The sequence below is a fragment of the Chelonoidis abingdonii genome, chromosome 3, assembly GCF_003597395.2.
Source record: "Chelonoidis abingdonii isolate Lonesome George chromosome 3, CheloAbing_2.0, whole genome shotgun sequence".
Classification (NCBI taxonomy): domain Eukaryota; kingdom Metazoa; phylum Chordata; order Testudines; family Testudinidae; genus Chelonoidis; species Chelonoidis abingdonii.
Window position 1 is genome coordinate 217,619,654 of NC_133771.1, and position 20,884 is coordinate 217,640,537.

The following is a 20,884-nucleotide window of genomic DNA, read 5'->3' on the forward strand; positions in this document are numbered from 1 at the left end:
TATATAAGTAATCATAGGAATAAGTAGCCAAACAACGTTGTTTGCTGTTATCTTTTATTTTGGTATTTACAATAAATGTGACAAATGTCTTGTCCCCTTTAATAAGATCCTGCTAGTTTTTATTGGTATAACATGGTCCTCAAGCCCCCTCAGGATAAGCAAATAGTAAAAAGTTTTGCATAAACTAGCTTCTAAATTGTCTGTCTTATAGTTCAAGAAGTCCTTATCTTCCCTTCCCACTACCTTTTTTTGAGCCTGCAAATTAAAAGAAATTGACTGCAAGTTTAAAATAGACGTGGGTTTACAGTGGATTATTTGCTTATTTGTAGATGTGCAATAACTACGTTGAACATGAGTTTCTTCCAAAAGCAAGACTTGTAATTTCTTTTTAAATCCAGAATTCTTCCCTTTGAACAACTGATTTTTGAGGTGTTAGCGATATTTCTAAGATTACAGTCCTCAGTATCTGCAATTACAAACTGCAAATGGCTTTGACACTGTAATCCTTATAAACAACCTCAGAATTTGCAAATCCTGGACAGCCAGTGAGTAAATTACTTTGTAATCTTAATTTTAGTTGCAGATTGTTGTAGATACTTGCAGGATTATATTGTTTTAAACTGCAACACGTGTTCTTTGAAGACAAGTGGTGGTGGCTGTGGTGGGGAAGAGCACCAATCATATTTGCATAAATCACTACAACAATTTCCTGAATTAAATCCAGTATCTTTGAGTCTAAAGCAACAGCGATAAAATTAAACAGAAGATTATTATGCTTTCAGATGCAGCTGTTTAAAGATTGTGGAAAGTTGAGGGAAATACAGTTTCTATATTCCTCTTATTCTGTTCTTTGTTCTATCCTCTCCTGATGGTTGGTAGCAAATCTAGCTTCACTCCACTCATGGAGAGCACCACCTGTTTCCTCTTTCTGCACAGCACAGGCCAATGGCAAAAGCAGCTAGGCTGACTTCTTATTCCCCACTTATCATGTAGCCACTAGCACTGAGTCAAAGTTTTCCTTAAACTGCCTATAATGAGATTAAACTCTTTCCTGAGGGGTTAGCCAGTTTAGGATCCAGCATAGCAGTATAAATAATTTGAACTATTTGTGTGGACACTGTGGAAGCAGCTAGAAATAAGGAGAGCCAGCTCTCTAGGCTGTAAGTGCTTGACAGACCACAGTTAGGAACCATAAATTCCCTTTCCTCAACTGTTTTGGAAGCTAAGCACTAAAAATACAAAGTAAAGAAGAATGCTTGAGATGAGCAGGCAAAGACAGCTCAGTGGTTTGAGCACTGGCCTGCTAAAACCAGGGCTGTGAGTTCAATCCTTGAGGGGGCCAATTAGGGATCTGGGGCAAAAATCAGTACTTGGTCCTGCTAGTGAAGGCATCCTTGACCTTTCAAGGTCTCTTCCAGTTCTAGGATATTGGTATATCTCCAATTATATTATAGATGCTAATGTATTTATTTTTAAGTTGTGGTGATAAATATTTAAGAACAGATTTACAAGTACCGCCTATCTCAAGAATTAGGCGCACACATGCAACTGAGGCTATGGACTTATCTACACAAGCAAACTGTAACACTTTAACCATACTGATACAGTTAAAGCAGTACAAATCAGGTAATGTGGATGCAGTTTGTCCATATGGGAAAGGAAATAAGCTAAACTGGTATAAGGAACTTTTATTCTACTGTCACTGCATCCATACTAAATTATGTGCACATGCACTTAAAAGCAGTCCACAAGTATGCAAGATGTGGCTCCTGCCAAAGATTATGTCTAAACTTGGAAGGATTAGATTAACAGTAAATGTCACTGCCTTCACATGGCATCCCCTGCAAGCAGCAAAAAGCAAAGCTAAAGTAAACTAAATGCAAAATGACAGGTTTCAGAGTGGTAGCTAGGTTAGTCTGTATCAGTAAAAACAATGAGGAGTACTTGTGGCACCTCAGAGATGAACAAATTTATTTGAGTATAAGCTTTCATGGGCTAAAGCCCATTTCATCAGGCCCATGAAAGCTGATGCCCAAATAAATTTGTTAGTCTCTAAAGTGCCACAAGTACTCCTTGTTGTAAATGCAAAATGTAAGCTCAAGTTCTCATAGTAAAAAGTGAAAGACAAATACAGCCTGATGGAATCATCATCCAATTGGTCCCCATTAGCATTACAAACTTTATCACTGGGGTCTGCTCTCAAGGTGTTGCATCTCAGGGTAGGTCTACACTACCACTTAAGTTGATCTAACTTACGTGGCTCAGGGGTGTGAAAAAGAATCCCCCCTACCCCTCCAAGCAACACAAGTTACAGCGATCTAAGCACTGTCCACACCAGCACTATGTTGGTTTTTGTGTACAGTGAAATCAATGAAAAAATTTCCATTGATAATTGAAGTTACAGATAGGCAAAAGAAAAAATGCCACTTGAGAATTTTTTAAAGTTTGATTTAAGGAGATTTACTTTGTATATTTTAAAAACAAGATGTTGGCAATTTGTGTGTTAAGGGTTATAAAGCTTTAACTTTTACAAATCTCAATGTCTGTCATTGTCTACACCTAATAAATTCTCACAAATGTGAATTTAAAAATAGATAAAAATACTTAATTATCAAAATTATAAAAAATAAAAATCAACTTCTGCCAAGCATAATTATATCCTTGTGCTCAGAAGGCCAGCAGTAGCGCAGAGACCCAGCCAGTCACAACCTCATTCAGTCTGACCATGGCTATGGGCAGCCAAAGCTATCTCCTGCAGACATCCCTATTTTGCTTAGCCAATTGGCTCCCAAAACACACATTCCCCCTTATCCAGTGTTGCCTGGGAAGATCAACCTCCTGCTGATGGAGCTGAAGGTTTGGAGGGGGAATAAATGCCATATTAATGCTCAAGAATCCCCATGCATAAAATGTAGAGGGACCCAAAGAACAGAAAGTCACAGTATTTGTAGCAACTCAGGGATAATACTGGCAGAAGCTCCTTGAGGAAAGAGGTAACAAATCTCAGTCTCTTGTCATGGGTGTATGAGGTATTTAGCAGGATTTGCAACCTTTAAGGCTAACAGGACTACCACCTGAAGGCTCCTAATTCAGCCCCACTTGTGATTGTGCAGACAATCAGATGTGCAAGGATGTGATAGGAAGCAGGATGAGGACACATTACAACAAGATGACACCCATGTGTGTAAGGACTGGTCTCAACAATTTTGTACTGCTATAAATGTATCTCTACAAGAATAAGCTAAACTAATATATAACCCTTTATGGGATAAAAGTTTATTTCTTTATATATAGAGAGATAATCTCAGTGGTTCTCAAACTTTTTGTTTATTGGTGACCCCTTTCACATTGCAAGCCTCTGACTGCAACCCCTCCCCCTATATAAATGTATAAAAAAGTGGTTTTAATTTAACACCATTATAAATGCTGGGTGTCCCTAAACTGACTGGAAATGAGGATATGGAAGTAGAAATTACTAAAACAAACAGCTTTATGGGACCAAATCAGGGGGCCTGGATAATCTGCATCCAAGTATATTAAAGAAACTGGCACATGAAATTGCAAGTCCAGTAGCAAAGATTTTTAATGACTCCATACACTTGGGGGTCATACCCTATGACTGGAGAACTACCAATATAATATCTATTTTTAAGAAACGGGGGAAAAAAGTGTTCTGGGAAACCAGAAGCTTGTTAGTTTGACCTTAATTGTATGCAAGATCTTGGAATAAATTTTGAAAGAGAAAGTAGTGAGAACAAAGGTAAATGGTAATTAGGATAAAAATACAACATGGTATTACAAAAGGTAGCTTGTGCCAAACCAACAAGATATCTCACTTTGAGAAGGTTTTTTTAGACAAAGGAAATGCAGTAGATCTAATCTATCTGGATTTCAATAAGGCAATTGATACAGCTCCACATGGGAAATTAGTTAAATTGGGGAAGATGGGGACTAATATGAGTACTGAAAGGAGAGACTACAACAGGTCATACTGAAAGGTGACTTGTCAGGCTGGAGGGAGGTTGCTAGTGGAGTTCCTCGGGGACTGGTCTTGGAACCAATATTATTTCACATTTTCATTAATGGTGTTGGCACAAAAAGTGGAAGTGTGCTAATAAAATTTGCAGATGACAAAAAGTTGGGAGGTATTGCTAGTACGGAGGACCAGAATATCATACAAGAAGATCTAGACAATCACGAAAACTACAGTGATAGAAATAGGATGAAATTTAATAGCACAAATTGCAAGGTCATGCACTTAGGGACTAACAACAGGAATTTTTGCTACAAGCTGGAGTCTTATCAGTCGGAAGCGACAAGGGAAGAGAAAGGCCTGGGTGTATTGGTCGATCACAGGATGACTATGAGCCACCAACATGGATGCAGCTGTGAAAAAGGCTAATGCAATCCTAGGATGTATCGGCTGAGGTATTTCCAGTAGAGAGCAGGAAGTGTTAGTACTATTATACAAGGCATGGGTGAGACCTCATCTGGAATACTGTGTGCAGTTCTGGTCCCCCATGCCATGTTTAAGAAAGATGAATTCAAACTAGAACAAGTGCAGAGAAGGGCTATTAGGATGATCAGAGGAATGGAAAACCTATCTTATCAGAGGAGATTCAAAGAGTGTGTTTTGTTTAGCCTAACCAAAGGCTGAGGGGAGATATGATTGTTCTCTATAAATACATCAGAAGGATAAATGCCAGGGAGGGAGAAGAGTTACCTAAGTTACGCACAAAAATAAACGGAAATAAATTAACCGTCAACAAGTTTAGGCTTGAAATTAGACCAAGTTTTCTAGCCATCAGAGGAGTGAAGTTCTGGAACAGACTTTTAAGGGAAACAGTGGGGGCAAAAAACCCTAACTGGTTTCAAGACTGAGCTTGACAAGTTTATGGAGGGGATGATATGGTGAGACTGCCTACAATGGCATGTAGCCCATCTGTGACTGCTAATAGCAAATAATTCTCAGCAGCCAGTGATGGGACCCTAGAAAGGGAGGGCTCTGAGTTACTAGAGAGAATTCTTTCCCAAGTATCTGGCTCTTGGTTCTTGATGACATGCCTAGAGTCCAAGTGACCACCATATTTGGGGTGAGGAAGGAATTTTCTCCTGGGTCAGACTGGCAGAGACCCTGGCAGTTTTTCGCTTCCTCTGCACCATGGGGCATGGGTCACTTGCAGGTTTAAACTAGAGTAAATGGTGGATTATCTTTAACTTGAAGTCTTTAAAACATGATCTGAGGACTTCAGTAATTCAGCCAGAGATTAGGGGTCTATTACAGGAGTGGATGGGCAAGGTTCTGGGGCTTCCAACGTGCAAGAAGTCAGAATAGATGATCATGATTGTCCTTTCTGGCCTTAAAAATCCATGAGACTGCCAGAAGCTGGGTGACAGGGGATGGATCACTCAATTAATTTATTCTGTTCATTCCTGCTGAAGCATCTGGCACCAGCCACTGGTGGAAGACAGGATACTAGGCTAGATGGACCACTGGTCTGACCCACTATGGCCATTCTTATAACTGTGTTCATACTAGGGTTGTGCTGCTTTAATTAAACCAATATAGTTGTAACGCAGGGGTTCTCAAACTGGGGGTCACAAGGTTATTACATGGGGATTGCGAGCTGTCAGCCTCCATCCGAAATCCCGCTTTGCCTCCAGCATTTATAATGGCATTAAATATGTTTTAAAGTGTGTTAAATTTATAAGGGGGGGGGGGGGTCGCACATAGAGGCTTACTATGTGAAAGGGGTCCCAGTACCAAAGTTTGAGAACAGCTGTTGTAGCGGTACAAGAACTGTGTGCAGTTCAGCCCTAAGTCAGGAAGCCACAAAACCTACAGAAGAGTCACGGTTAAGGCTACGATTTTACTCATGGAGGTCACAGTAGTCATGGATTCCATGACTTTACCAGACCGCTGTGACTCCTTCCGCTTCAGCTGTCAGCAGCTGAAGCAGGGGCTGGAAACAGGACTGTGCACCTGCCCACTGCAACAGCAAACTGGATGGCTGGAATCAGGATCCTACAGCCCCTGCCCTGTGGTTTGGGGGTGGGGGGAAAAAAGGGGGAGAGGAGACTGCAGCCGAGACCCCGCACCCTTGCCCAGCAGCTATAGCTGGAGCTGTGCACCCCAACCCTGCAACTCCAGCCAGGGTTGCGCGCCCCAGCCGCCTGGTAAAACCTGCAGCACGAGCTGTGTGTCCCGCAGCTGCAGCCTTCTCCGGAGCGAGGGGCTGTGCGCCTCTCCATGGCTGCAGCCCCCGCTACAGCTGCTGGAGACAGGGATCTTGGCCTGTCAGTTTCCCCCACCATGGGACTCCATTCCTCCCCCCTATTTAGACCTACCCCTGGTTATTTTTTTAGTAAAGTCACGGATAGGTCACGGGCTCAATGAATTTTTGTTTATTGCCCATGACCTGTCTGTGACTTTACTAAAAATAACCGTGACACAATCTTAGCCTTATTCATGGTATATGCTGAAGCAAAAGGTAAAAGTGTGGAAAAAACATTGTAAGGATTACCCAGGACAGCAGACATAGATTAGAGCCAAGCTATTGTAAAAGGCAGTGCAGTTGTCGAAGTACTATGGCACCCGTTACCTCCCCCTTAAATAGCTATCAGTACAAGAAAAGAAACACAAATGGTCTGAAAAAGCAGTCATCCCTGTCAATGACACATACCGCAGCTATTCAGGACATCACCATTTTAGTTCTTATGCTCTACTAGTCACCATACCTTGACCTACAGATATCAAGGCAACTAAGCAACATCGAAATGCAGTTATTTACCGCATTTGCAGATTGACTCCATCTGAAAAAGAGCCTTGTGGGTTTATGTAGAGATTGTAATCATTATCAATGTTCTCTTTTTATACAGAGGTCTCTCTGCATCAACTCCTTTGCCTCCTAGGATGGTACCACCAGTTCCACCAGGCACAACACTCTTATCCTGCACCAAATCCAGCAGACAAGATTAATTAGTGTTACCAACTTTATTCAGCAGTAAATATAGCTGAATTTGAGAACTAAGTTATTTCGCTTTTAATTTCCAGAACATCAGTTGATAGTAGACTCACTGTCTATTTGGTGTAGTTCTACAGTTCTGACTGCATTTCTTTGCCCTGGGCTGACTGCCTGTTTGTTCCAACCCTTTCCTTCTGGACTCTCCCTCAGTCTTGTCCCCTCAACTTCACTCCCCACCTGTCCCCCTTACCCTCTTCTCCCCTGTCCCCCCCCCACACCTTTCTATTTAACTTATCCCCTCCTCAAGTAACACCCCACCCACAGAGAGTAGAGCTAGCATGACATTTGCCACCATCACACTGTTCATTCTGCTTGTATGTTATAACCCTTCTGTCTTGTTTATTTAAATTGTAAGCTCTTTGGGGAAGGAACCATCTACTACTCCTTGTCTGTACAATGACAAGTACAATGGGACTATCATAATAAACATGATTAATAATATTTTTTAAAATTAGAAATATAGGGTTCTTATCTACCCACCCAAGCCTGGGTGATAAGACAAAGACATGATATGCCCCCCCATGCCCTCCTCCAAAAAGAGGCCAGTAAAATAAAAATAACTATATAACTGAAGCTGACAGCACTTCTGTAGAACTGCAGCATCAAGAGCTGATGTAACCCAGCACTTGAGGCACAAACATTCTGATGCAGAACAAATTTGTTTTAACACAAATGAACATCCAAAGGCTCCCCAAACTTCAAGATTTTCCACTGAACATTAATGACCATCTCAGCTGATCCTTTTTCCCCCTTGAAGAGTGATGCAGAGAAAATTTCACACCAATTAGTTAACTATCTAGTTTATTAACAAACCCAATACAGGTATGTGGAGAAGACACCAAAGCAGGGTTAACCTATATTAATGGGTGCAAAGAATAGTGATTTCATTTCACTATTCAGCGATATAGACACAAAGCACATGGGAGCCAGGGGAAAATGGAATGATAATAAACCCCACACTCACTCAAATATATGCGTTGAAAGAGAAGGATTTAGATTATTTTTTAAATCTATGCATATGTTGCCAAACTTGCCAGATAAAATGTAAGAGGGAGGGTAAAAAACCTCTCTCTCCCCGTCCAGGCTTTTATAGCTACAGCCAGCAATGAGTAGGCACAGGGTCTTTGATGGCTATACCCCAAATGGCAACAGAGTTCACCATGAAATAGACACAAGTCCTAGGAACACTAAATCAGACCATCTACACCATGGGTCCGCAACATTTCAGAAGTGCTTCAGAGTAGCAGCCCTGTTAGTCTGTATCCGCAAAAAGAACAGGAGTACCTGTGGCACCTTAGAGAGTAACAAATTTATTTCAGCATAAGCTTTCATGAGCTGCAGCTCACTTCTTCGGATGCATAGAATGGAACACATAGACAGGAGATATTTATACTGTAGCTCACGAAAGCTTATGCTGAAATAAATTTGTTAATCTCTAAGGTGCCACAAGTACTCCTGTTCTTCTCTCAGAAGTGGAGTGCTGAGTCTTCATTTATTCACTTTAATTTAAGGTTTCGCGTGCCAGTAATACATTTTAATATTTTCAGAAGGTCTCTTTCTATAAGTCTATAATGTAAAACTAAACTATTGGTGTGTGTAAAGTAAATAAGGTTTTTAAAATGTTTAAGAAGCTTCATTTAAAATTGAATTAAAATGCAGAGCCCCTCGGACCGGTGGCCAGGACCCTGGCAGTGTGAGTACCACTCAAAATCAGCTTGTGTGCTGGCTTCAGCACCCGTGCCATAGGTTGCCTACCCCTGATCTACACCTTACAGACTACTGCAATCATGGTGACGTGAGAATAGTGAGCATTATCCCTTCTCCTCCCCCATGGTGGGAATAATCAGCATCTCCTCCTGCCTCTACGCATGAAAAGGGGTGAGTGTAGGGCGGGAAATCAGCAAATCCCTGAAAAAACTCCTGCCCCTCCACTTGCAGGGGGCATGGTCACCATCTCCCGCAATCCCCCCAGCACCTCCACAGGCCCGGGGGGTGGAAGAACAGCACTTCCCCTGCCCCTCCACAGGCCGAAGCCAGCAGCCAGCCAGCCGCCCGCCCCAGAGCCCCCCCGCAGGGGAAGTGGGAACCCTGCCCCGCTCTCACCCCGCCCGAGAAGCCCCCTCCGCGGGGGCCCGCCGCTTTCCCTCCCGTCGCTCTCGCCTTTCCTCCGGCGCCGACCGTACCGATCTCGCCCTCACACGGCAGGCGGCGCTGGCTTGAGGCGGCTTGGCCTGGCTCTCGTAGGCGCCAATCCTCCTCCTCCTGGTACTGCTTCCCCGGACGACACGGCGACGACTGGCGGCGGCAGTGTGGCCCGGCGGCGCTACAACCATCGGCGAGGGGTGCGCTCGGCGCGTGACAGGCAACAGCAGCACACAGCGATTTCCGCGCCGCTCCTGCTCCAGCACCGGCAGCCAGGCACCCCGCTCCCGGGGCGGCGATTGGCCGGGCTGGCTGAGGGGCGCCTAGTTGGCGAGCAGGCAAGCCGTCACGCGCGCGCAGCTACTACGCCCCCCACTGTCTTCGATGTCTGGCGCTGCGGCCTAGAAAGGAAGGCGTGGGCGCCGGGCGCGTCCGAGGGGCGGGCGCGGGAGCGCGCGGGTCCGCCTAGCCCACGCGGGCGGGCGAGCGGCACGCGCATGCTCCCTATTGGGACGCGGCGGGGAGGGGAGGGGGCTTGCCCTGTTCCCGCTGCCGCCTCCGTCGCGCCTGGCGCCAAAGGCTGAGTACCGCCAGTCGCTATGTGGGGCGCCCCATGGGCGGGGCCGTGGAGTTGGCGGGTCGATTGTGCGCCCGGTGACAGGTGCTGCGGGGGCCTGGCCGGCCCTGCGCCGGCCGGCGGCTGGCGTGAAGGTGAGGTGCCCCCTCGGCTCCCTCGTGCATGTGCTTGCTGCTCGCTCCTCATGCGCCCGACCAGCCAACTGACATTGGCGCGCAGGCCACACTAGAGGAGCCAGCGCGAGAGCAGGGCCTGGGCAACGGCCGGCCTCCCACCGCCTTGGTAACGCGTTTGGCCCGAGGACATCCCCTGGCTGTAAGTTCATAGTCCTAATTGTGATGGGTTTGAAGTGCCACCTTTTCGTTATATGGTATCTCTGTGCCCTGTTCTTGACTTGTGAGACAGGGCGACTGAAGCTCGCTGTTGCCTTCCCTAGACTGTTCGTTATATTACAGACTTGTGCATGGGAATGGCCAGACTGGGTCAGACCAATGGTCCGTCTAGCCCAGTGTCGGTGCCCAGGGAATGACAGAACAGGGTAATACTGAGTGACCCGCTCCTGACCTACACTCCCAGCTTCTTGGCAAGTCAGAAGGCTAGGGATGCCCAGGGCATGGGGTTGCAGCCCTGCCCATCTTGGCTAATAGGCCATTGGTGGAACATTGTCTCCTGAACTTATCATAATTCTTTTTGAACCATGTTATAATTTGGCTGTCACAACATGCGCTGGCAAATGAGTTCCACAGGTTGACTGGCTGTTGTGAGAAGTAGTACTTCCTTTTGTTTGTTTAAACCCTGCTCCCTAGTTAATTTCATTGGTGACTTTTAGGTGTCTCTTTTCTAAGGGGAACAAATCAATATCTCTTCAGGAGAGATCTCCTGCTCCTAATTAATCCCTCACCCATCACCACACTGGGCTTCGCCTTTGCAACATCCTTCCACCCCTCCCCCAACATGGACTCTCCTCACAATCTCAGCCTCAGGCATTGTCACCCCCAAAACATTGAAAGACTCATAGACCTTTAAGGTAGAAGGACCATTAGTATCATGCTAGTCACGACCTCTGCACACATGCAGGCCACAAAATTCACCCATCCATTTCGAATAACAACCCCAACCATGTTGAGTTAATTTAAGTCCTCAAATTGGTAGTTGAAGACATCCAGTGAAGAGAATCCTCCCAGCAAGTGACCCCTTCGCCTTGTGCCCCATGCTGCAGAAAGTGAAAAACCTGCCAATCTGCCTGGAGGAAAAGTTCCTTCTGACCCAATATGCGATCAGTTAAACCTGAGCATATGGCACAGACTCACCAGCCAGCAACCAGAAAAGATCTTGTAGAGTAAACCAGATCCATCACATCTAACATCGCCATCACAGACCAACTGGGCACACTTACCTGCTGATAATCAAAATCACTGTAATCAAGAGATATGTGTGTGTGTGTGTGTGTGTGTGTATATATATACACACACACACACATGCATTGTGTAAATTTTTTTTACCTTTTGGTGTTTGTCTTCAGGAGCATGTTCTCAAGCTTTTTCTCTGCATCTACAAAGACTAGAAATTTAACTTTTTCTTCTAAATAAAGCTGAGATTCTCCCATAATCACCTGATTCCAGGAACTGGGGCTTTAAATTCATAGAATTTGCACAAAAGTTGGCAACACTGATATACCAGGCCCCTCAAATCTTGCTGCCCTGACATCTTGATTTTTGAGGGCCAGACTCCTGGTTTTTGAATGCATGGGGTTCACAATACTGCACAAGTTCAGTTTAAGTCAGAGAGCTGCAGGTGCTGAGCACAGTCACTGAAAATCAGTCAATAGGTCATGTGGAACACCTAGTCATTCAGGCACCCAAATTAGTTGATATGACACTTAAAAGTTTTAGCCTGTGTGATTCACTCAGGATCACACAGCAAGTCAGTGTTAGAGTTGGATCTCCTGCCTCCCCTGCTCTTATCACTTAACGCTATCTCCTAACCACATGCTGCATCAAATAGCAAAAATATAAAATATATGTTGGTTGGTTATACCTGCTGTAATGGTTCAACAGCAGATTCTTACTCATGGAGCAATTTCTTAGAAGATACTCTCAGGAAATTTTAAATTTCAGGAAGTCCTAGAACCCCAAAATATATAACATTGAATACAAGTAATGACATTTCTCCCATATTGGCAGCTAGCCCCTTCCCTTTCCCAGAAACAGCAGGGAAATTGCAGGAGAGGCATGTAAGAGGAATGGGAAGTGTTATATAACCATTACAAAAGGGACAGCCGCCCTCACATTTGTAAACAGAGTTACCATGGACACCCCAGAGAATGGCAAAGGAAGCAGGCACAGAGCCAACTTCTGATCAGCCTCTCATGCAGCTCTGTCAGCCTCTGACCCAGTGTTTAGCTTCCAAACTGCCTTGTTTTGAAGGAGGTAAGAGTCAGCTCTTGTGCCATTGTGGGGTAACATGGCCCAGGGTTCACCTTGTTACGTGAGAAAGGATTACTCTATTGCAAATTTACCCTGCAAGGTTTGTGAGTGTATAACAGCCTGTTCTATCGCTGTGTGTATCCATTACTAACGTTCCCTGGTGACTGGTGCTAGTAAAAACCCATAACAGGGCCATGTGTTGTTCCCCAGCCTTTGCTGCTTGCGTATGTTCAGATGACGCAAGGAGTATATACTGCTGCTCAGCTCATGTTGTACATGTCTCCTTGATGTTTGTAGGAGCTGGAAGGAACTTCTCAAGACAGAGATGCTGTAACAGTTTTTTTTAGTGAGGGTGTTGAGAGCCTTTGAACCAAACTGTAAACCATGTATATGGTTTGGAAACCACTTGAAGGCAGGGGATGTGGCAGCACCCCAATTTCTAACATTTATATCTTGAGGTCCTCTCCAGGCCTACGTTTATATGATTCTGTGATGCACTGATGACCCCATACCTATCCTGAATTACCCTTTCGTGCATGCGTGACTGCATGTGGGAGGAAAGTTATTTGTGTTTGGTGCATGGCTAAATCTTAAATCGCCTTTAGGTGGCTTTATGCAGCACGCTTTTGACTGCCTAACCCATGAAAAGAAGAACGGTGGTTAAAGTAGAGCAATGGAGGCTAGGGAGTTCACACAATCGGTTAGCCTTTGCCAACTGGGGGGAGGGCGGCGTTATGAAGGATTTTTCTTTTTAATTAGTCTATTGTCTGTCTTGGCTTTGTTCTTTCTGTTTCATTCTGTTGAATTGCTTTATTTATCTTTCCCTCTGTCTTTTTCAGTGTCTCTTTTCTTTCAGTCTATGGTTCTTGGAAGTTTTTCAAGTGTATTGTTAAGATTGTGTATCCAAACAGCTAAAGCTATGCCTCTGGTTTAGGGGACAGCTTGTCAGAGATTAATTTCAATTGCCACTGTGATTAAGCTTTCTTTTCTTTGTATTTGCCATTTTTTCTAGGTACACAGCACATGTTATCCCAAAGACATTTCTTCTATCCTGGACATAAATGCTTACCTGCAGTGTATGAAGTTTCTAATAAATTTCAGTTATATGGACTGAGGTTTTGCAGTTTTATCAGGCATGACATTCTTCCAGGCTGTTGTCTGCTGCAGATCTGAATTATAGTCAGATAAATTCTGCTGTCTTTGTGGCATGCTATGATAATGAGGTCATGTCTACACTACACAATTAAATCGACTTAAGTTAGGTTGACCTACAGCCACCGCAGTAATTAAATCAGCTGTTCGCGTACACACTACCCTCCTTCCATCAGCAGTGCGCATCTTCACCAGGAGCACTTGCACCGACTTAAGTGGGGCATTGTAGGGGGCTGCCCACTGGAGTCCCGCCACCCCTGGGTGGACTGCTGGCAGTGGGGCTCTGTCTGTCAGTTCTGGAGCGGCAACTGGTGATGTAAGCCATGCAGTATCTACATAGATACTGCATCCACCTAACTACATCAACTTAAGTGCTTTGCCTTTTGCTTAGGTGGAGTTAAGTCAGTGTAGTGGGCAACTTACATCAGCGGGAGGGACATTTTAGTTTAGGTGCTTAGAGAGTAAGGTCAAAGTAAGCTGCCTTACGTCGACCTAACTCAGTAGTGTAGACGAAGCCTGAGTTTCTTTCTTTGTAAATGTTCTTGTGAGAATGAAAGATTGACCAAGCTCATTTGTGGTCAGTGTTTAAGTAGAATCTACCCTCTGCTAACAGGAAATAGCCAGAAAAGTTTCAATATGTTTCTGTGTGGCATAAGGATTCAAGGAGCGCCATTTGGTCACAGATTGTTGCAGTGTTTGCCTATTCCAAATGGAGATTTCAAGGTTTTTTCCTCACTCTCAAGCTGCAACACTGATCCCTTTACATCCTGCACTTCTGTCTTGTTCCTTAACCTCTGTAAGGCACAGGCTTGGAACAATAATTCTTTCTGTTTGTCATTCATACTTTTGAAGGAAAAAAGTAATGGAAATGTATCCCATTTATTTACACTCAAAATGTAGTATCTGATTCAGCATTGGCCTGCTAAACCCAGCTTTGTGAGTTCAGTACTTGAGAGGGCCATGTAGGGATCTGGGGCAAAAATCTGTCTGGGGATTAGACCTGCTTTGAGCAGGGGGTTGGACCAAGTGATCTCCTGAGGTCCCTTCCAACCCTGATATTCTATGATTCAGAAGATGATCCAGGCAAATATGCATTAATCAGCTGTACAGTGATCATTTGTTGAATGGTAGGGATGCCATTGTTTTTGATGATCAGATTTGTTTCCTTGTATGAGAAGGAAAGCCAATGGGTGGTAAAGTTTTCCAAAATAATCTTATTAATTTTCATGCAGTTTTTTGTTACACAGTATTATTGGTGAAAAGGAGATAAGGTTTTCAGTCTGCTAAGCTCCAGTAGGAAAGGAAATAAAGATTACTCACTTATCAGCATGCACATAAGTGCAATGACATAATTACACAAAAAATATTTGCTCAGAGGTTGGAACAAAAACAACCACCTCCAAACTCTGAATGACTTGAGACTACCTGATAGTGACAGAGCTATGTAACCACATGGGTCTGTCACTGGGCTTTTCTTTGTTGCTGTATTAGCTATTTGAGTGTTGCTCCTAACCAGATTATCAACCACACACACATATGTCTAGCTTGAGTTAGGTGGTATTTTAAACTTAGCTGGCTTGTCAGGGAATGAGGGGTTGAAGCCTGACCATTTTTGTAGGATGACCGTGGCAGCCAGCACCTGGGCATTTGGCCTGAGCGGTCCTCCACCAGAACGGAAAGGCGCACGACCACAGTGATGTCTCTGCCATTGAACCTATTGGTTCCCACTCTGTTGTGGTAGAGATCCCGGGTTCTGACATCAGGAATCTGGTCAGGTAATTATTTCTGTGTTTTGTCCGGACTGAGGACTGTCCTGTCTCTGTGTCTATCCGTTCTCCTGTGGAGTGTTGAGGCTGGGTGTCGTCTCCGTCTGGGGATCGGCCGACCAAGGGGTTCCTGTCCCCGCGGTCTGAGTGAGTGGAATCTGCACAATCACAGCCGCACCGCACTTTGGTTAAAACCCTTGGTGTGAAAGCAAGGGCGATTGAGGGAGTAGCCTGTGGGCTCCTTTTGTGTGTTGCACTGGGCATCGCTCTGACGAACCCAAATTTCCTTCTTGTGTGACTGGTGTGTGAAGTCCTCCTGTATGGGTAACCAGACGTCTAAGTCGGGACAGTTCCCTAAATGAACGCCGGCTCATTTTATGTATTTAGGATGGGTCCGGACTCCTGTAAAAAGGGTCCAGACTCCCGTAAATTTCTGGAAAAATGGTCTAGGCTAACTCAGGGGATCCCAAACTCAGTGGCCACTGTTAAAATCTTGGAACAAAGACTGAGTGGACGTCTTAAAGGACAAACTCGGCCAACCTAAAACTAAATTGGCTAAAGGAGAGGTTAATTGTTTCATGCAGTGGTGGAAGAGGCAAATCGTAGGTGGACAAAATCAAAACTGCCTCTCTCAATTATTCAAATAATAAGTTAAAAGCTTTATTAAAAGCCTCCTCTCCCACCACCAGACCGAGCGCTCCCCTTTACTCCGTTCTCCAAACCCCGGATCGATCCAACCCCTTCATACTCCCATCTCATTGTAAAAAGGACAAAAAGCCCCTTGTTCTGTTCCCCTTTGTTGTCTGCCTCAAAAACTGATTCTTTAGTGTTCCACTACCAATTCAGCAAGGAGGGGGGCTCCTCAACTAGCCCCCACCCTTCCTGGTCCCTTTCCTTGAACATTTCTTTCAAAATTGTGAAGTGACCACAATAGCACTCACAAATGGTTCACTGAAAAAAAGCAGGATCGGGCCCAGACAAGCAGGCAAGCAACAGATAAAGAAACTGAAAAACAGGTTGAAAGCCCTAAGGAATAGTGTCAGGAGTAAGAAAAGCAGTAAGTGCAGGCATGAAACCCCTGGAACAATACTTAAAATGGTGAAATCTGAGGTGATAAAGGTGTCATTTTGGGACATAAACAAGTGATTTAAGAAAAGAGAGTGAAAAGTTAACTCTACAGAGGCTGAAGAGAATTAAGCAGTTAAACTTTGTGGAAAATGTTAAAAAGGACCATGTTAAAGAGAGAGAATTCTTGGTTTCTTTGCAGCCATTCTGAAGGGAAAATGGGCCCTTTTCCTTTTGTTTTTAATGCCACTAAAAATTCATCTGACTCTTTAATTCAAACTTGCAAAACTGACAGACCTTTTTGCAAGACAGGTAATTAGTGTTGTTTGGCTGGCTTTGGGATTTAGCATTTAACCCTTAAGGGGGTAACTTGATTCTTTACAAAATTTAAAATCTTTTTAAATAAAGACCAAGTCATGGCATGCAATAGGGCAGTCAAAATCAGGAGAATAGGGAGAGATTCTGGAGTCTTCTTATTTGATTGGTTGTTTTTTTGTAACAATAGCAGATAAGAGCTGTAGTGAAAGAATAAGGGCTTGGCTACACTCGAAACTTCAAAGCGCTGCCGTGGGAGCGCTTTGAAGTGTGAGTGTGGTCGCAGCGCCAGCGGTGGGAGAGAGCTCTCCCAGCGCTGCACGTACTACACCTCCTCATGGAGATTAGCTTGCAGCGCTGGGAGCCGCGCTTCCAGCGCTGCAGCACTGTTTATGCTAGCGGTTTGCAGTGCTGTATCTTGCAGCGCTCAGGGGGGTGTTTTTTTCACACCCCTGAGCGAGAAATTTGCAGTGCTGTAAAGCGCCAGTGTAGTCAAGGCCTAAGAAATTAACAGTGACCCTCTGAAGCAACAGCAGAGGTGAGGTGCACAAAACAAAAAGAAGCATTGTTAAAAACATTGAGCCTTAAAATGACTCTGTGTAATCAGACTGTCACTTTGATAAGAGTCCTTAAAAACTCTGTAAGAACAAAAGAAACTGTTACACCTTGTGTAAAAATTGATATGGCTAATGTTTTAAAAGTTATAGTATAGAAGGAATGTGCATTTTCCCTAGGACATGTGCAGTGTATATTGTAGAAATGGGTAAAAGAAATACAAATGAAACATGCTACTGAATTAAAATCCTATTAGGACTCAAAAAAGAGCCGCAATAGGCTGTTTTTTCTTTTTCAGATCCCTGTGTGTTAAGACAGAGTCTGAGCTCTGCTGATGGCTTTGAATCCAAAAGCCAAGCTGTGTTGATGCAAATTATCTAACTGATAAAGAAAGGTGAGAAATGCCAGCACAAACAAAAAAAAAAATCTGCAAATAAAGAACATACCTGGTCAGCAAACAAACTGCCTAAATAAAAGGGCATGGTATAACAAGATACCTTTAATAGATTTGACACTAATGTTATTGTTAATATTAAACATTGAAATAAATTTATTGTTAGTAAGTACCCCTGTAACAATATATAGTGTGTATGATTTTTGGAACAATCCTTTAAGGTAATATGGTAATGATGCTTCTCAGCTATTACCTGTGAATAAACTTAAAGCTTAACACAGCAGGAAAAACATTACAAACTTGGTCTGCTATATAAGAGGAAAAACTGAGGTGCACCACCTCATGGATTTAATGACTAAACAGTGGGATAATTTCCCCATAACCCTTAAAAAGTAGAAGCCGTTAAAACCTGCCTGCCTATAGAACAAAAAAAAACACAGGAAAATAGGGGTAAATTCTCTGTTTTGCCTGCAATTAGCAAGGGTATTTGTAAAAAAGGAATCTTTTAAAAGCAATAATCAATGCCACCTGATTTAGGAGATGCATCCGAAGGGGGTAGAAAATGTTAATTTTTGTCTTTCAGAAAATCAGAAAAAAACTAAATATAGCTACAGAAACAACCTATTACACAAACAACAATGAAGTAAAAAACAGTACGGCAATAGCTATGGAATGTACTGAAAATGGCAGATATTTGAACAAAGATGTTTTTGAGTAATATCAGAAAGCATTAAAGGTTTTGATGCCATCTGTTAAGCAAAGGAAAAAGATTGCTTTGTTTGAAATACCTATCAATATAATGGATGGCAGTATGTCTAAGTACGGTGAGACAACATTTGTTAAGTGAGAATTATTGTTAAAATCGCACACCAACAAGCCTCTGGAAGCAAAGATATGGAAAGTAGCCCACTTCCCCAGAAATGCAACCTGGGGAATCATTTCTGGCTGGCTGGAGGAAAAGGAAACTATTGGACACGAGAGGTTGTCCAAGTGGACTCCTCAAAAGTCTGGGGTACACTTATCCATGCTTTGTTGCTCCAAAAAGCCCTGTAGTAAAGACATCTCTCTGGATCTTGTTGTGAGATAAAATGCATAATGAAACGAAAGTACTCTATATGGGGCTATGGTGTATGTATTAATTCTTGGGGGAAGATGTTTTCAACGAATAAAGTGGTTAGCAACCCATCAGTAGAACCAAATGTAAAATGTAATGTACGTACTGTGTTTACCAATTAATCACATATTACTATTGCCACAACCAAAAAAAAAAACAAGCAAAGTCTCAGCTTAACAGTAAGCACTGATTTAGCTGACTGCTCTAATCAAATCTGGCATTGAAATGGCACAAAAAGTTACGCAATCATCTGGTTACAGGTAAAAAGGTAACATAGTTCCTAAGAAAAAAACAATAGTGGGAACGCAACCATCATTGATTTACACACCAAATGGGAACATGTAAGAATTGCCCACTGCCAGAAAGGACTAAACAGCTTTACCATATGGTAAACATTTGGCTGTTGTCTCCCATACTACTGGCATATAATGATACTACCCTAATTGTTTTTGGTTTTAAATTGGTGTGTTTTAATTGAAATGTGTTAAAATGTGAGCTGAAGATAAAATGATGTGTGGCAAGCTAGAGCGACAGGCCCAAATCACCTCCCAGTATTTCTATTACCTGTGGACTAATAAGAAGTGCCCTGGTGATTAATAATCTTAGTGTCAAAAGGGGGATATATAGGAGCAGGATTTTATAATGTCCTAAGAATATATGTATAATTGGATTTTCATCTTGCTAGCACCCTCTTTTTTGAATGCAGAAAGGAAATGGACCTTCTGGACGTAAGATTCTTGTTTTCCATTATCCATTACAAATGCCCTCTCTAACTCTTTGTTTTAGATTTAGTTAGTAAAGACAGGATTCTCTATTTGTGTCTATGTTAAGTAATTAGAAAACATTGAAGACCTCAGTCTTAATGTAAATTGTCTTGGTTATTGATTGTAAAACTTAGCAAGGTTAATTTACAATGCCATTTTTGCTTGATATAAAATACTGCTGTTTGAATTCTCAATCTGTTTCTGTGAATGAGGAATGTATGCATCAGAAAAAGATAAGATATGAAGCATTGTTATAGCCAGAGTCAGGAAAGAAGCAAAGAGAACTTAAAGAACATCAAAGTCATCAGGTACTGCTTATTACCCAGACTGTTTAACTGTTTGCATTGCAGAATGGATACATGCTTCACAGTGTAAGAATACCATCATTCCAGCGAACCAATAATCACCTCAGGATCACGCAGAGTCAATTTTGACTCCAGAAGAAGACGGGAGGAACAGCTTGCAATACCTTACAATCTACGCTCCTCATAAGGGTGCCAGAAGCAGACCGATGACCATAAAGCAAGGCCCAAGAAGAAGCACTAGCGAGCCTAGCGCCTGCTGCCTTGTGGACGTAAAACCGTTACTGCGCGGTTTCCTCAGTTGAGGTTGTCAGAACCAGAAGGGCCCTGCCTCCAACATGCGCCTCTGGTGGCGCCTGTTCCTCGGCTGCTACTGTCTTAAGGTCTGGGGAGTCCACACAATGACAATTCTTTTATCAGCAGCAAGTGTGGAATAGCCAGACCCTTAATATTTCTAAATGCTGGGTCTGCAGCCACCTCCCAGCCCATTCTCAACTGGTGTCCTGTCCTGGCTATCCCACTCAATTCATAGAGCTCACTGGAGGACCTTGTCCGTTTAACACAATATGGAACAGTAATGACAACCTAGGAAGAGGCTATTGGCAGTTCCTTTATCCAACTTGGGGGAGTAATACACCATGCATAAAGGCTCCTGAGGTTACAAGCAGTAGTTAAAAATATGGCAAATAGAAACTAGAGAAAGTTTAAGAGCCCTGGCCAAAGAAACAGGGGCGATCTGACAGGTGACCCTCCAAAATCATCAGGCATTGGACACAGTGCTGGTGGCCAAAGAGGGACCCGTGCTGTCATTGAAAAACAATGTTGTGTGTTTATACCTGATGAACCAATGAGGTAATAGATTGCACTAGCCACTTAGAACAAATCACATATCTCCCCATGATAGAACGAGTTCTTATGGAGGTGACTAAGTAACCTGTTCAATTTCTTGGGCATAGGAAACTGGGTGTTTGAGAGCCCTGACTATCCTGTTTGGAATCCTAAAATTTTGTATGTTTCAGTTAGTCTCCTGTTGTATCCAAATTGTGTAAGGCATACCACCCAGTGGACTGCCCAAAACAGAGTGCTAATATGATGATTTTGAAATATTGCTGATGAACAAAGAGATAAAGACTGGTTAATGAGTGGAACCCAGTAAATGTTGGTCATAGCGTAGCTTGACATAAAGGAGGGAATGTGAAAGTAGAATGAATTATATTGTAAAAATAAGAATGGATTAAAGAAATGCTGTATGTACCTTTAAGCAAAAGAGCTGAATTGCTGCAATCC

General features: G+C 43.3%; 2 protein-coding genes across 2 annotated transcripts in view; one reads left to right on the forward strand and one right to left on the reverse strand.

Annotated features, from left to right (window-relative positions):
- The window catches only part of HNRNPLL (heterogeneous nuclear ribonucleoprotein L like), a 52,546-nt gene extending 42,901 nt beyond the window's left edge, over positions 1-9,645 (reverse strand). The window contains exon 1 of the mRNA XM_075064552.1: positions 9,129-9,645. The gene's annotated coding sequence lies outside the window, so the exon portion shown is untranslated. The remainder of the gene's footprint in view (positions 1-9,128) is intronic.
- Positions 9,646-11,291: 1,646 nt separating this feature from the next.
- Positions 11,292-20,884, forward strand: part of GALM (galactose mutarotase) — a 79,175-nt gene continuing 69,582 nt past the window's right edge. The window contains exon 1 of the mRNA XM_075064553.1: positions 11,292-12,173. The gene's annotated coding sequence lies outside the window, so the exon portion shown is untranslated. The remainder of the gene's footprint in view (positions 12,174-20,884) is intronic.